The sequence below is a fragment of the Podarcis tiliguerta genome (assembly GCF_965153285.1).
Source record: "Podarcis tiliguerta genome assembly, chromosome: 5".
NCBI lineage: Eukaryota > Metazoa > Chordata > Lepidosauria > Squamata > Lacertidae > Podarcis > Podarcis tiliguerta.
In genome coordinates, this window is record NC_139538.1 from 79,900,750 (window position 1) to 79,916,878 (window position 16,129).

Consider the following 16,129-nt stretch of genomic DNA (forward strand, 5'->3'; position numbering starts at 1 on the left):
GGGAGTTGGCTCAGTTCTGATTCATGCCAGGTTCTGTTACATCAGAGACATCCCAGTATGAGGTCACAAGCAGTGTGAGTTCAACATGAGGTCACAATGGTCTCTGAAAGACAAATAAAACTTACCTTGTGACTGGCTTGTAACGGCTCCTCAACATGAGGACATAATCTGCTGGCCTGAGAGAGACACAAGGGAAGAATGGAAAATGAAGATATGGCGAAATGAGGAAGATACCAAAGAGATCATCTGTAGCCTTATGAGGCAATCCTTGTGGCAGTTGCTGATTTCTTTTAAGTTCTGGGTCTGCTTCAAGCAGCTGAGAGAGGTCAGTCTGCATTCTGCTGCAAGTGGTCTTCATTTCGATTGCTATGTGTCTGCTCTGCCCCGTTTTTGTTGAGGCCTTCACTAGACCTTCAGAAAGCAGAATTGGGTATGGAAACCAGCTTCTACTAAAAAGAATAGGGTTATATGTAGGACAGGAATGGAGAAGTGGCAAGTTGTAAAAGGATGCTTAATTCTTCTCCTGCCCACTGTGTATCCCATTGCTCGCCATTTCTCTCTTCTAAATCTCATCTGCCCCATCTCTACTGACTTTCAGAAGTTCTGGAGACCTGGGTCCCCAGACTTAAGTTTTTCATGAACCTTGTCCTTGTCCTGTAAATGATGTTTCTTGTATGGGCCTCAGAAAGGTTGCATGGCAGCTTATAACAGTTGTGTATTAGTGTTATACAGTACCATCTTTACAGGTGACACTTTATGAAATTGCATAAGCAAAAGAAAAACCCAGCTGGTCCCTGTGCTCAGGAGTTTACAACATGAAAACTACAAGGTTGAAGATCTGCAGAACTGGAAGTTGAGTGCTCATTTCTGGCTTTTGGCAGGGGACATCATTTGTCTTAATGTACACAAATATACATGTCCAAATAATGGACATGCCATATAAATCAAGGGTAGGGTTGCTGACCCTCCAAGTGTCCCTATTTTCCAGGGACGTCCCTGATTTAGAGAAGCCGTCCCAGTTTCTGATTTGATCCTGGGATGTCCCACTTTTCTTTAGGATGTCCATATTTTCATTGGAAAAATGTTGGAGGGTATGCAGTTATCCAACCCCTGAGCTGTCTGAAGGCAATCTTGTATGGGGAAGTTTTTTAAATGTCTTATTATGTTTTTATATATGTTGGAATCTGCCCAGAGTGCTGGGGCAACTCAATAAGTTGTGTGGAGGATAAATAGTAAAATTATTGTTATTGAATGGGATGTCCCAATTTTCATCGGAGAAATGTTGGAGGGTATGAGGTTGCCATACGTCTGGAAATTCCTGGACATGTCTGATTTTGTGGGTCCTACATGCCCATCTGGGGGGCATTATAGATTTGAAAGCAAATGTCCTGGATTTGGGGTTTTTAAAAAAACAATGTTTTGTGTGTCCGGGCGGCAGTGACTCGGGCTCGGGCTCTGGTGTGGGTGGCTCAGGCTCGGCAGTGACAGAGGAGCTATCGAGAAATTGCCCTAAAACAGCTCTACAGCTTTTTGTGTCCAGATTTTTAGCTCTTGAAATATGGCAACCCTAATCAAGGGGGAAAGATGTGTCTATATCTGAGCATTTTTCATGAAACAACAAAACGGTTAGCAGTGCAATCTTGCATATGTCTACTCATAAGTAAGCCTTGTTGGATTCATTGGTACTTACTCCCAGGTAAGTGAGCAAAGGAGCGCAGCTGAAGAATGAGATTTTGTGTGAAAGAACTAAAAAGAAGCTATCGTTTACGAATGTGGTTTCAGGCAGTAAAAGAGCAGGAATAAGATGTACTGCCAGACCTCCTGGAAATATCTTGGTTGTTTCCCTCCATCACTCATTGTTACATTCAGTGAGTCAGTGGCAAATAATGTAACAAACATATACTCATCTTCACCCAGTGAATGCTGGATGATAAGTCTCCTTCTTCATCTGTTTGTGTGAATTACTACAGCACCATGCAGACAATCATGAAATCCGCTCCACGCTATGTTGCAGGAGAGAAGCAGGGGCACTCAGGTTTCAGGCCCATTGAGACACCGAACAACTCCCTTCTTGTTGCCTGCAGAAGCAAAGGAGGCCACTTGGAAGTAGCACTTCATATAGCCAGCCCTTCCATCGGTTGAAGACAGGTTTATGAGCTCATTGGTACACCACACTCCCACAGGCAGTCTGCTTTGAGATTGCCAAGTATCTGGGGCCAGGTTACATGAGATCATGCAACAGCTGGTTGACAGGACCAGCCCTAGCATTGTGCAGAGTGAGGCAACCACCTCAAGTGACAAATGGTAGGGGGAGGGCACCAGGAGCAGCGCCCACCCCAACAGTTCCTCCTAAGTGCCCTTGCCATATCTGCCTTCTGTTGGAGCACAGAACTATGCAGGCCACACAGCCCACCTTGTGCTCCCCAAATGACGTTGTTGCCCTCAGGTGCCATGGAGGACGCTATCTGTTGCCAGTATTGAACATGCAACTGCTAGTCCAGTTAGCTTCTATATGTGGAATGCTAGGGCAGAAGGCTGCATTCAGACCTCGCTTCTCCTGTCCAGCCAGCTCCCATGAGGAGGATGGGTGTCCCTTAAACTCCTTAGCTAGTCATCAGGAAAACGTATTGGATCTCCATATCAACAAATACCTTTCAACAAAAAAAGGCTATCTTTCTAGAACAGAGTTTAGTTCCTATAGGTACCTCAAGGGCGATGATTGCCACTGTGAGCTCCTTTGGCAGGAAGGGAAGGATATAAATTCAAATAATAATGATAATAATAATAATAATAATAATAATAATAATAATAATAATAATAATAATAATTTATTTATACCCCGCCCATCTGGCTGGGTTTCCCCAGCCACTCTGGGTGGCTCCCAACAGAATGTTAAAAACACGATAAAACATCAAACATTAAAAACTTCCCTAAACAGGGTTGCCTTCAAATGTCTTCAAAAAGTCAGGTAGTTGTTTATTTCCTTGACATCTGCTGGTAGGGCGTTACACAAGGTGGGTGCCACTACCAAGAAGGCCCTCTGCTTGGTTCCCTGTAACCTCACTTCTTGCAGAAGGCCCTTCAGTGTCCAGGCTGAATGATGGGGGTGGAGACGCTCCTTCAGGTATACTGGGCTGAGGCTGTTCAGGGCTTTAAAGGTCAGCACCAACACTTTGAATTGTGCTCGGAAACATACTGGGAGCCAGTCTAGGTCTTTCAGGACCGGTGTTATATGGTCCTAGTGGCCACTCCCAGTCACCAGTCTAGCTGCTGCATTCTGGATTCGTTGTAGTTTCTGGGTCACCTTCAAATGAAGCCCCATGCTACCTGGTGAAAGGTGTCACTTGGTTGAATCCAGCTAAGTTAGAGTAGACCAACTGAAAGTAAGCTGTGTTCAATCATTTCAGTGGATCTCCTCTGAGTATGACCAACCCACTGCCTTTACCTTCTGGGAGAAGCGGAATCCTTTGTTGATGGTGTGGTCTCAGTAGAGGCCTGGAGCAGATGGGATCTGTGACGACTGATATGCAAAGGGCAGAGATTGTTTTTCAGTGTCTCTGCAGCCAAAACTAACAACCAAAAAATGGCCTGAAAATACAGGTTGAACTAATTGTTTTCTTTTGTTAAGCTGTGTGTGATGCAGGTGCAAGTAGAAATCTTTATTTCAAGATACCTCTGTTTATATCTTGTCTGTCTCTCAAACATTTATTTCACACTTGTTCTAAGTGGCTGTCCACACAGTACACTTTATACACGATGACAGTTAAGGGCATAGTAGTGTTGGGGATGTCTGCCTACATTTTGCTGCAATTTCTCTGCATGAGAGCTGGGAACTGCCAGTTTTCTATGAGATGGCACTTTTCTATGAGATGGCAGCAGCGAGAGACAGCAGTATGCGTCCCTCAGATGTATTGTTTTTCAGCGCCCTTTGCTTTATTTTCGCGAGGTTTGGTTTTCGCTGCAAAAGGTGTGGAGAGCATAAAAACGTTTGCAAAAAAACCCAAAAAAACAACCTTAATCCTTCCAGTCTTGAACACATCTTTGTGGCTGTTTGTGGCCATTTTCTCCTCTGATCCGCTTATGTTTGGGAGAACGGGGAAGAGCTGATGCCCCCAGTGCTAAAGCAATGGGGACCACCCCTTTCTGTGCTAAGCTCAGTGCAGGAGAGTCTACTGACCCATTCGCTTCAGCAAAACAGCATGTTCACTCTTTCCCTGATACCCGTCCATTGCAAACAGTTTCACACACTTTCACCATTGGGTGCCAAATACTCTCCAAAACAAGGGAAGGCTTGTTTCATAAGGAGAAGGGGAGGGGGGGACAATTACAGCCCCCTGTCTTGACTATTATGTTTTTATCCTGCTCTTCTCCTCAATGAGCTCAGGGAAGCCTGCACAGTCTCTCTCTCCTTCTTCACATTTCATCCTAAACAAATAAACCTTGTGAAGCAGCTAGGCGGAGAGACAGAGAGAATGGGACTGACCAAGTGAAGTCCATGGCTGAGTGGCGGGCTGAAACCCAATCTCCCATTCATTGTTTGACACTGTCCACTATCTGACACGAGCTCTTTCCCCTTTGTCTCAGCACTTAATGGTGCAAAGGTCTGCGTGGGATCTCCTTCCTGCCATTCCATTTCTGGTTTTACTTGTTTTGGTATTGCTCTTGAATCGAAAATACTGATTTATTTTTGGAGGTGGAGTGGCCGGGAGCTAAGGAAATTACCTGCCTTTCAACACTAGCTCTAAACATTTCCTAATGTCCTACCAAAGGAATGCATTATTTTCCCCATCTCATATGTCTAGGTGGCTTGCGACATCATTTTTCTCATGACACACAAATTACCTCCACATATAGCACGAAGGCCTTCCTATAGTTTCTCCTTGGCATCAGAAACAAATTGCCAGTCACATGTAAAATATTTGAGTCCAGTCCATGCCTCTGCCTTTGATTCTGCAACAATTGTGAAGGATGAGTTTCCCTGTTCTGTACGAGAAACAAAGGCTGATTAGGGATGGCAGAGAAATTCAATTCAGTTTGAATTTTAATGTGAACCTGCCTAATTCACGCTTCCTTAAAAAAATATGTGAACCTAAATGCTGCCCTTTGAAATCTACACATCTCTGCATTTTATGATGCAGTTCCCCAACCTAAATATTTATAGAAAGTGCATATATTAGAGGAAAGTGTGCATAAAAGAGCATATATTAAAGTGCTTGCAGGACTGCACATATTAGGCAGAATTGTGTATGTTGTGAGAAAACCTGCCTTAAAAGGCTGAATTTATTTATGATGACTTCTTAAAATATATTTGTGAATTGATGCACAATATAGTTTGAGCTGGGATGTAGAAATTTTGCCCCAGCCTGCAAAAAATTGAGGAAGGTGCTTATGTTAGTTCTGCTTTAACTGGCTGAATCTAATTCTTATGTATTTAACAACAATTCCACCCAACTCTTCGAACATTGAAGCCTCCAGAGCTGCTAACAAGTAAAATAACTATTTAAAACAACAACCATCTCATTATAACCATAAAAGAGCAGAATATTACTGAGCATTAGTAATGGCAAGATGTGTCAGTAATAAAAAATAAAGGAACACCAGACACTTCCAGACTGTCACTCTTTGAGAATGCAGTTCAATTACACACTGGCAAATTCAGGTTGCACAGAGAAAGCGGATTTGGTGCTCATGTACAACAAAACTGATTTTTTTCAATGACGTTTTGTGCTAAGGAAAGTGACAGGGAACCCTGGAAAGCACGGGGTAATAATTGCTCGATGCAACCACCCTGCAGTGTGATCCGAATGAATGCTCATCAATCAGGTTCTCTGGAAGTAAAAGTATCAGACCCTCTGGGGTGCCAACACTTCCAAGGCCCTATCTAGGATCGCTACCTCAGATGATGGTGAATCTCAAAGAATACAATCTCAGGGTCAGGTTAAATGAAGATACATATAGAGGGGTTGATGGAGAGAAGAGAGAGACCTGTGTAGAGACAGGACAGAGTGAGTTTCCCTCAAGGTGTAAGGCTGAGGAAAGGGAAAACTTTTTGCAGGTGAGAGCTGGGAAGACTCACTTCTTTAGATGTGAAGATTAAGGTACATTTATGGTAGTAAGCTATATACACGCCTAAGAAACAGTTTCTACCCAAATGCGATTTTGGTTTTAAACACATTGTAAGGAGTCTGTATGGGAGTATATTGTATTTAAAAATGGGGTATCAGAGTTTTTAGGGGGCTAACCAGGTTGGGATAGCTGGGGTAGCAGGCTTGTTGGGTTTTGAATGTCTTATGTAGTTTTCCAATTTTGTTGTTTTGTATGGGACAATGACAATAAAGATTATCGTATCGTACATATAATTTTGTGTTTTATTATGATTTCTATTGGTGTTAATATTATTTTATTGCTCCGTGAAAAAATTAATAAAATATTTGTGTGGGCAGGGGGAGAATACAGTCTCAGGGTCTGGGAAGGTTTATGTGGAAGAAGGCCATTCTGGGCTTTGAAGCAGAGCCATAGCTATGGGGAGGGGAGGGGACTAGCCAGGGGGTTTTTTGCCCTAGGTGAAGCCTGCAGAGGTGCTCCATGGGGGCTCCTAGCCTGTGTGTGTGTGTGTGTACACAAATGCACATGGGTGTGTGTGCCAAACTGGGTCTTTGACCCAGGTGAAATAAAGCCTAGTTTCGCCCCTGCTTTAAGAGTCAGAACCAGTATTTTCCGTTCATCCTGGAAGCAGACCAGAAGCCCATATAGTTCATTTCAAAACTGCCAAACTTGTCCCAGTTAGTAATCTATTTGCTATTAATTAAGAGACACTATAAAATGAGCGTCCAGTTTGCCAGCCGGATCAAGGGGGAGATTCTCTTCTGCCATTCCCCTCAACAGTAATCAGCTGGCCTCTAAACGTTTAGCAAAATGTGTCCACTTCAAACATTATTCTAAACCGGCAGCAGGTCCTGCCCGACCCCCTTTTTTTTCCTCTTTCCACCAAGAGAAATTCAGAGGCATCTTCTTCTTGTGGAAAATATTTTCCTCATGGAAAACACAATCTGGCTTCATTTCACTATCATGCAGCACATAATGTGTGTCATTTTAATAAAGGGGTGTGTTTTTGAGTGGCATAAACTAAACCACAATGCAGTAAGCTGTGTGGTTCTTTTTCATTTGCCCAGAAAGGCCAGGTTGGGAAAATGTATTTGTAGTCAGGGCCATGTTTGACTTCCTCTGAAATCAGGAGGTATTGATTTGTTTTTTTCCCTCGACTGATCCTCTCCTCTCTGTTTCCAGCTTCTTGCTGTGGTTTTGGAGCAGCTGCAGCCCAAAGCATTGTGGGAACGGCTTTCACATCTGAGCCCATTAGTCACCAGATGTCATCTGCTGCTGCCAGGGCTTCAAACAGCCGAGCAGACAATGTCCCATGCATGCTGAACATCTGAATGCCGACTCCTTCAATAATGTGGACAGCTCAATGGGTTCGAATGACATCCCAGAAGCACCTGACCTCAAAGCCATGTTTATACTGACACCTACAGCTCTGAGAGGAAACACAGGCAGCAGCGGAGGATTTTCAAGACCAGCTTTGTGAGCTGTTGCTTTCACGTTTATTTAAAGAAGAAAGAAGGTGGGGGAGAGAAACCCGGAAAGATTAATTGAGTGGATTTGCTAGAGGAAATAGACTTTTGATTGACTTTTTGCATTCATTGCATTTCATTCGCTTCTGCTGTGCAGAAGCATCAAACAGGGTTATTAAAAAGGTGACTTAGAGCCAAACAAAACATGACTTGTTTGGATGCTAAAATCCATTATTTCATTTGAAACAACAACACACTGTCTCTCTCTCTCTCTGCATGTGTGTGTGTGTACACACACACACACACACACACACACACACACTTCAGATACTAAAACAACTGTAGGCATAGAGTCGGCTTCAGGAATAGGGGAACCCTCAAAAATAAACCATCAGGGTTCCCATTTACCTTAAGGAAGCCAGGGGGTTGAAGTGGGCAAAGTGATGGATGAGCCCAGAGACCTCTGCTCACATGAATTGTGCAAGGTAACCAAATCACATGTCAAAGAAGTGAATATACCCCTTCCCAGCAGTTACGGGGGGGGACCCCAGTAATGGTTTCTTTCAATGGAAGGCAATAGCAGTCCCAGTTAAAACTAAGGGGAAAGCAAAGGCCACGTTGGTGACTTTTTCTGAAAGTTTTGTTCCAGTTCTTCTCCGTGAGCCCTCTGTTGACCTCTGGTCCCAGCCACTGCCCCACAGAGAGATTTATTGTGAGGGGTACTGTTTCTGATTTACTTACTTCTCTGTCATTCTTTTCTCCAGATTGCCATCCCAGAGAGAGCCAGATTAACTGTTAGGCTAATAAGGGTACAACCTTAGACACTCATATTTTAAGCCAATTTCCTAGCTGTGGAAGCTGAAGCTGAAAATTCCTGTAAGGGGCGGGCAGTTTCTCATAGTCTTATGTTACTTGCAATGTTCCTTCACTTGCAACCTTCACTTATCCTCTCACAGGTCACCCAAAGCCTATGCTCCCAGCTCATCCCACCACCTTCCCCCAAACTTCCCCTCATAATCTGCCCAAAGCCCCTTTTAAAGTTCGCCTGGGCTGCCTGCCTGCTAGCTCACCTGCTTACTGGTGTGTTGTCATGGTAGAGTTGCTAGGGCCACAAACTGCCATGTGATGATAGCCTTACAATTTTATTATATAGTAAGACACACTACTTAGGTCCTTCTCTCATATTTGTCTTATTTCCTTCATACCATTTATCCAGGCCTGTCCAAATGGTAGAGGGATTTTCAGCTTCAGCCTCTGGAACTGTGCCTTCCCTCAGAACCAGAGCCTGTTTTCTATCCACACATACAAACATAATAATCAGTCATCACAATCCGATCATTTGCTCAATCTCTCTGGAGTCTATTTCCAGTCTCTGTCAGCCACAAGCTGCAAGTCTGTACACTTTCTGCATGTTGCTACATCCCACTCCTATCTTGGGGATATTTTTTAAAACAATCCCTTCCCTTGTAGAGACAGCATTTAGCAATTCCCATTGAAAGTAGCCTGGTAGGTGATGAGGCTCAAGAATCCTACATTAAGCCATGTTTCCTTGTGACTGGCAACACCTAGGCAATCGTGAGCACTCAGAGCAGTTATTAGCATGAAATAGAGGTGTTCCTAACCAGCACCCACCACCCATAAAGTGCCAGCTTCCCCCAGTAGCTGTGTGGTGCACTCCTGCCAGCTGCTTCTGACTCAGTCTCCTCAGGCTGGAGTGTAGTGTGCTATTGTGCACGAGAACTACTCAGCAGCAAAAGAGGAGAGTTCTGCAGATTCCAAAGACCAGAAGGACATGGCAAGCAGCAGGTATCCCAGCGAGGGAGAAGATTTCCAATTCTTTCATGCCTGCACAGTCCTCTTTACAAGGCAGAGATTATAGGAGGGGAGAAGGGACCTGCACTGCAGCTATAGCTGGATTCCCCCTCCCAGCACACCCCCTGTAACCTACCAAGGAAGACAGTTTCCTCTTCTTTCTTACTTTTTAAAGAGAATACAGTTTGCTTTGTAAGGACAAGATGGGGCTGTAGTTATAGTTTTGCTGTTGCTACTGCAATGTGTGGGGAGCAGGTGCTGCAGTTATAGGGGGCTGTCTTCGTCTTCCTCCCTCTATTTTTTTGCTCCTCTGATTTATATCTTCTCTTTCTCCCCCCGCCCCACCTTTAATGGCCTTAATTCCTTCTTCTTTGTCTTCTCTGCTGGTAGGTTGCTCACCCCTAGTGTTTGTATTTGAAGACAGGGAAATTCCGCCAGCTAGAATTAATCTTCTTGAATCTTACAGCAAATAAAGCGACACCAGAGCGACCAACAACAAAATGTTGCACTGTATCTTAGTCCCTTATAGGGGAGCTCTTACTCAGAGTTCCAAGCAGCCACTCCCTGCAAGCAAAACATCCCCCTCCTCCCCTTTTTCTTTATCAGCTGGGGCTCTACATTCTTTGGCTACTGAGCATGCTCCGTTCTCACTGAGCTACTTTGCCCCATTTTTATTTTTATTTTAAGAAATTTATTTGTACTTCTGCAAATCTTGGGTTTGATTCCTTCAAGCGTATATCCCTCTTTGTGCTTGGTGACCCTGGCACTACATCCCTGGCACAGGAGTCAACTCTTAGGGGTTGAGATCCCTTTAAAGTAAAGGTAAAGGGACCCCTGACCATTAGGTCCAGTCGTGGCCGACTCTGGGGTTGCGGCGCTCATCTCAATTTATTGGCCGAGGGAGCCGGCGTACAGCTTCTGGGTCATGTGGCCAGCATGACTAAGCCGCTTCTGGCGAACCAGAGCAGCGCACGGAAACACCGTTTACCTTCCTGCTGGAGCAGTACCTATTTAATTACTTGCACTTCGTGCTTTTAAACTGCTAGGTTGGTAGGAGCAGGGACCGAGCAACGGGAGCTCACCCCGTCATGGGGATTCGAACCGCCAAGCTTCTGATCAGCAAGTCCTAGGCTCTGTGGTTTAACCCACAGCGCCACCTGCGTCCCGGGAACCCTTTACCACCCCCATTAAATATTTGAGGGGACGCCCCCCCCCCCAAGTTGATGGACATTGCCGTTCAAATGGTGCATGTGTGCCATGCCTTGTGATCAATTATATGGGATGGGGCTTACCTAGGCCCCGCCAATATTTTATTCAAGTTGGCACCCCTGATCCCTGGTGTCTGTCACTACCTACTATCTTTCGGCAATGTGATTTCCCATTATGAGGTAATGTTTTCCTGAAACGTGGTTTGTTTGTTTTTATGTGTCTAGATCAGAGCTTTCCAGACTTTTCATGTTGGTAACACACTTTTTAGACATACATCATTCCACAACACAGTAATTCAGTTTTACTTGCAAACCAGAGGTTAAACTAACCCTTTTCCAGCCCTAGAAGGAGCACAGGGAGCATTCACGCAACACACGTACACACTGCAGCCGACACACTAATGTGTCGTGACACACAGTTTGGAAAGCTCTGGTCTAGATCCTGCCTGTGTCTTCCCCTTTCTGCTGTATCATTGCACGATGCTGCAAACAGTGCAGAGTACCTAATAAGTATTGGTTGGCATTGCTTTGAATAAGCTTTTACCACATTTTATGATGTTGAATGGAAACTGTGACTAATAAATCAAACTTGATTGATTCATTACACAATCAAACCACAGTTGCTTAAGCATGTAATATGCAGGATTTATTTTGCTCACTATGACCACAAAGGATTACGGGTATTCGAATTGTGCTCTCTGATTTGCAAAAGCCGAGGCACCAGATAGCAGTTAGGGTTCCCTGGAAGTATATCATATATATGGTACTGTTTAATTCTGTAATTTTGTAATTCACTTGGAGGCTCCTTATGTGTCAAGTGACTAATAAATTGGAATAATAATGGTATTTAGGAAGGCTGTTAAATAAGTCCTGCAAAATAATATTCTTCCATCTGTACAATCACCTTAATGTGAAATTTGAGAACCAACCCTTACTTAGTAAATGTTGGGCCCCATCCCAAGTATAATTTTTGGTTTTGGCATACACTTAACCCTTTTTAAGTAGCCTAGTTACAGAAGAATGCAGTGAAATGCATTGTTTAGGAAGGAGTCTTTTTAGGGAGAGAGTCGAAAGAACTTGCCATGCTATTTCTTGGTGGGGGGTATGAAAGGGGAGACATAACCATATTCTGCTATGTAAAAGGTTGTTATAAAAGGGGGTTAGTGATAAATTGTTCACCATGGCAACGGAAGTAAGGCCAGAAGCAAGTTGCTGAATTTACAGAAAGGAAGATTTAGGTTAACCAGAATGAAAAGGTCCTTCTGCCGCCAGCACACACACACACACACACACACACACACACACACGCAAAGAGGTTTGTATGTGCAGATGTATTAGGGAGGTGGAGAAAACCCATAATTGGAAATGTATTAAAATTAAAACCTGTCAGGAGTCGTATAGTGGGCAGCGGATAAACATCTGGCAGGGATTATATGGGTTTAATTAATTCTGCCTAGACTAAATAACCACTGAAGAATTCCTTTGGTCGAGTAAGTTAGCAAATCTATAAGTTTACAGAATTCCTTCATATGAGTTGCTCATATCATTGTGGTTATTAGGGGCAGGACAGGTGAGGGAAGCTTTTTCTCCCTTCCACAAGGGAGTAGCTCTTCGTGCCCCTGTCTTTCAGTCTCTGGGTCTTCATACTGTGGGCCAAAGCCACCACAGGGAGAAGAGTGGGGTGGTGAAGAAGCTTTGCATCCCCACCCCCCACCCACAGGTGAGAGGAGATACTGCAGGCTGCCTCAGAAGCCACAAAACAAGAAAAAGCAAAGCTACCGACTTCCTCACTGGAGGCAGTTTGACAGAATGAGCTTTTCATTAGGATTTTGGGAATTATAGGGACAGAACTACCTAAAATGTATAGAAATTTATCCATGTATGATACTACAGCGGCAAGAATGTTACTTGCCCCAAAATGGAAAGAAGCAGAAGTCCCAGCAAAGGAAGAATGGATATGAAAACTTATGGAATATGCAGAAATGGCGAAACTTACCGGAAGAATAAGAAATCAAGATAACTCTCTCTCTCTATATATATATATATATATATGAGAATGGAAATGGTTTATTGAACATTTACAGATAAATTTAAACAGGTAAAAACATTGGCAGGATTATTGTAACAAACTGCAGTTTTATAAGTGTATATATTGAAAGAAGATGAATAAAGGAGCAAATTAAGTTAATCTGGGTGTGCAGAAAATATGAAAAACAAATTTAAGGAACCGCAGAAAGAGGGGGAAGGAAGTCAAGTTTTGAAATGTCAAAATGATTGTAAAATTAGTGGAAATGTATAAACTTGAAAAGAATGAATGAATGAATGAATGAATGACTTCAGGCAGCACATTGCAGAAAAGGTTTCAAATTCTGGGGATCTGCTTCTGCCAAAAAAATTTACTATACAGGGAAATGGTAGGCCTCAGAAGATTGAGAGGCTTTGTCAAATTTGTAGCCCACCATGCCAACCTGTAACCATTCAGATATTATTGGGCACAAACCACCATCCTAGATGATGGGAGTTGTAGTCCAGGCACATCTGGAGGACCACAGATTCCCTATGCCTGGCCTGCAACATCTCAACATGCAAAGGTTGGGGCAGCGCAGCAAGGGAGGTGCAAACATCAGTCATGGGGCTAGAAGCCCATCCTCACTCCTAAAGCCACACATGAGTGCCATGCATATAATGAAACCTGTGAGTAGGGCTTCGGGTTCATAGCTTGGAAGTTCTCCTGTATCAAAGGGCATGCTATGAATACCTATGCAGCCATGTTGGCAGCAAAGAACTCCCTTTCTCCAGCATAGCCTCTGCAGGGCAACAGTTCTCTAGTTCCAACACAAATTTAAATATTTCTGCTTCTTTAATTTTTATGTTCCAGGGCCCATGGAACTCTCCTGCCTCCAAAATTTGGATTTACTCAATCTGACCTTTTTCTGCCGTCCCTTAGAATGCATTTTAAAACTCCTGAGAGCCTGGTATGGTAGGCTTTGGCGTGAGATTGCCACCAACACTAGAGCCAGAGCCATCTATTAACTGTTTATCAAAGCGTTATTATGTACATAAGGGGAGTACTGGTGTTTACACTGAGGTCTTACATATGCTTAGTGACAGTTTCTAAGGACTCCAGAGACGCTGGCTGTGTACACATTGCCAGCTTAAAATGAGGCAACGTTGGGCTTTTCTAGCTGCTTTCATTTCGAATTTCCTCACCATTGTAAGCATCACTACTCTTTGATGTGTTTCCACCTCCTCCGCTGTGTGTCCTCAAGAGCAGGTGAGGATGTCATTGTCTGATGTGACTTACCTGGTTGCCCCACCCTTTCACCCACCCCAACCTGTATTCATAACACTTTCCTCCCTGAGATAATCTTTATGAGGTTGTCATCTCCCTTCCATGTGAGAAAGCACAAGATATGAACCTGACAGGGGAGCCATGAACATGACCACTTAAAAGGAGCCGTCAATAGGGCTTACTCTCAAGTAAGGGGGTTAGTAGGACCACAGCTTAAAGCAGCAATCCTAACCCCACTTACCTATGTGCCAGGCCAGTTGAATTACCAGAGCCGGCCCAATACATTTTAGCACTTGAGGCGGACCTCAGAATGGTGCCCCCCTCCCTGCCAGGGAATAAGGGGTCAGGGAAAATGTACATCAGGAACAGGGAAGGAAGAAAGATTGACACTGAGATCTACTGCCCCAGTGGACCCTGCTGCCTGAGGCGTTTGCCTCACCTTGCCTCATAGGTGCGTTGGCCCTGGGGCTTACATCTGATTAGATATAGTTAGGAATGTGCTGTTAGTTTCTGAAGAACTGATTGTTGTCTATACTACAATGCGGTCTGAGAATGCTGATCACCTGGATGATCTGTATTTAATTGAAAAGCAAGTTTTACCCACAGGTACACAGAAAGAAAGAAAGGAAGGAAGGAAGGAAGGAAGGAAGGGAAAGTATAAAAGCTCAAAAAATAAAATGGGGAGGGGGTTCAAGGGAAGGTTACCAGACGTCCACGTTTCCTGGGGACAGTCCCCAGATTTACAGCTTTCTCAGCATTCACATGTATGTAGCGAGCAATAAGTGTCCCCAGATTCATTGAAAAAATCTGGTAACCTTAGTTCAAGGAAAGAGGATTCACCAGAGGAAGGAGAGTTAGATGGGTTTAGACTGCCAAGTGCAACTGTGCCGTGCCAGTAACAACCCAAAAGACAGCAGGAGCTGGGATTGGCTCCCAGCAGTGGCCAATGGGGTCACATCACCAGCAGGCAAAGCCAGCCTGATTGGCTCCCTCCCCTCACCGCAGCAGGAGTGCAAGCAAGGATGGTAGGAAGGCAAATGAGATTGCTCCACCAGCCATTTCAAATGCACAGACCTGGGCTTAGGTACAAATTGGATATGGCTACTGATCTCAAGTTGGGTCAGAGCTGGCTTGGATTCGCACGAAACAGCAGCAGCTAACAAGAAACTACAGGATACCTCTAGATAGTAGCTAGCGTACACAGATTCGAAATCCAGTGGTGGGAGCACACTGGTATCAGAGTAAAAAGCTTTTACCTCAGGCCAAATTCACTCATCATATCGTTGTCCAACAACTGGGGACAATGTGCTTCTGACCCCAGAACTTCTTCAGTTGTATGTCTGGCTTGGACAGTTTAGCCAATTTAAAAAAACTCACTTGTGTGACCTTCTTCTGGTAAGGCCTTTGCACGGGTCATCCTCTCTTGGCCCTTCTTTGATCTCCACCAGCAAAGTATAGTTATCACACTGGGGAATAATAGCTTAATATTCAGATCTCAGCTATTCTTTCACCTCAGCTTTATCTGGTCAACTGACTTCCTCAGCCTACGTTACTTCTGACAGCTAACTGCCATTTCTTCGCGGGCTGGAACCTCCAGTCAATCAATCTGTAGTTTCCTAGACCAATCAAAATGAATTTACCCAATCCAAGCCCTGTCTATAAATACTAAAAGCAACACACGCACACGCACCCCTTGCCACCAAATAGTTATTGCCAATCAAGTCTGCATCATAGTAGCAGCATAAGGCCTTGATCTTTGACAGTTATTTTCTGACATCGGAGAGGACATCTTTGTTTGAGGCTCTATCTTGGCATGTGATTTCACAAATCTTCCAGACACAGCTCATGGAGAAGGCATTGAGGCATTGCTCCTGGCGGTTGTACGTTGCCCATGGCTTGCTTCCATAAAGCAGCATGCTCAACACACAAGCCTGGTAGACCTTCATTTTTATATTGGTCATTAGCATCACATTCTTCCACCCTGTTTTGGAGAGGTGACCCATTGCCATAGCTGCCTTGCCAAGGCACTTGTCCAGCTCAGTGTCGATGGAGAAGTGGAGTCCAGGTAGACAAAATTGTCAACCACCTCAAGCATGTGGTCACCAATGCTGATGTGTGGAGTGCTGGCAGTGTCTGGGCCCAAGGATGTTGGGCTTTGTCAGGCTGGTGGTACCGGTACCACAAACATACATTTTTAGCTCACAGTGATGTAATTCAGGGGAAATGTTAATATTTCACAGACATGC

At 44.1% G+C, this 16,129-nt stretch overlaps 1 long non-coding RNA gene across 1 annotated transcript; it reads left to right on the plus strand.

Moving 5' to 3' along the window:
- Positions 1-3: 3 nt before the first annotated feature.
- On the plus strand, positions 4-7,775 carry LOC310677527. The gene is made up of 2 exons (XR_014511229.1): positions 4-325; positions 7,288-7,775. It is a non-coding gene; the product is annotated as an uncharacterized lncRNA (long non-coding RNA).
- Positions 7,776-16,129: the final 8,354 nt, after the last annotated feature.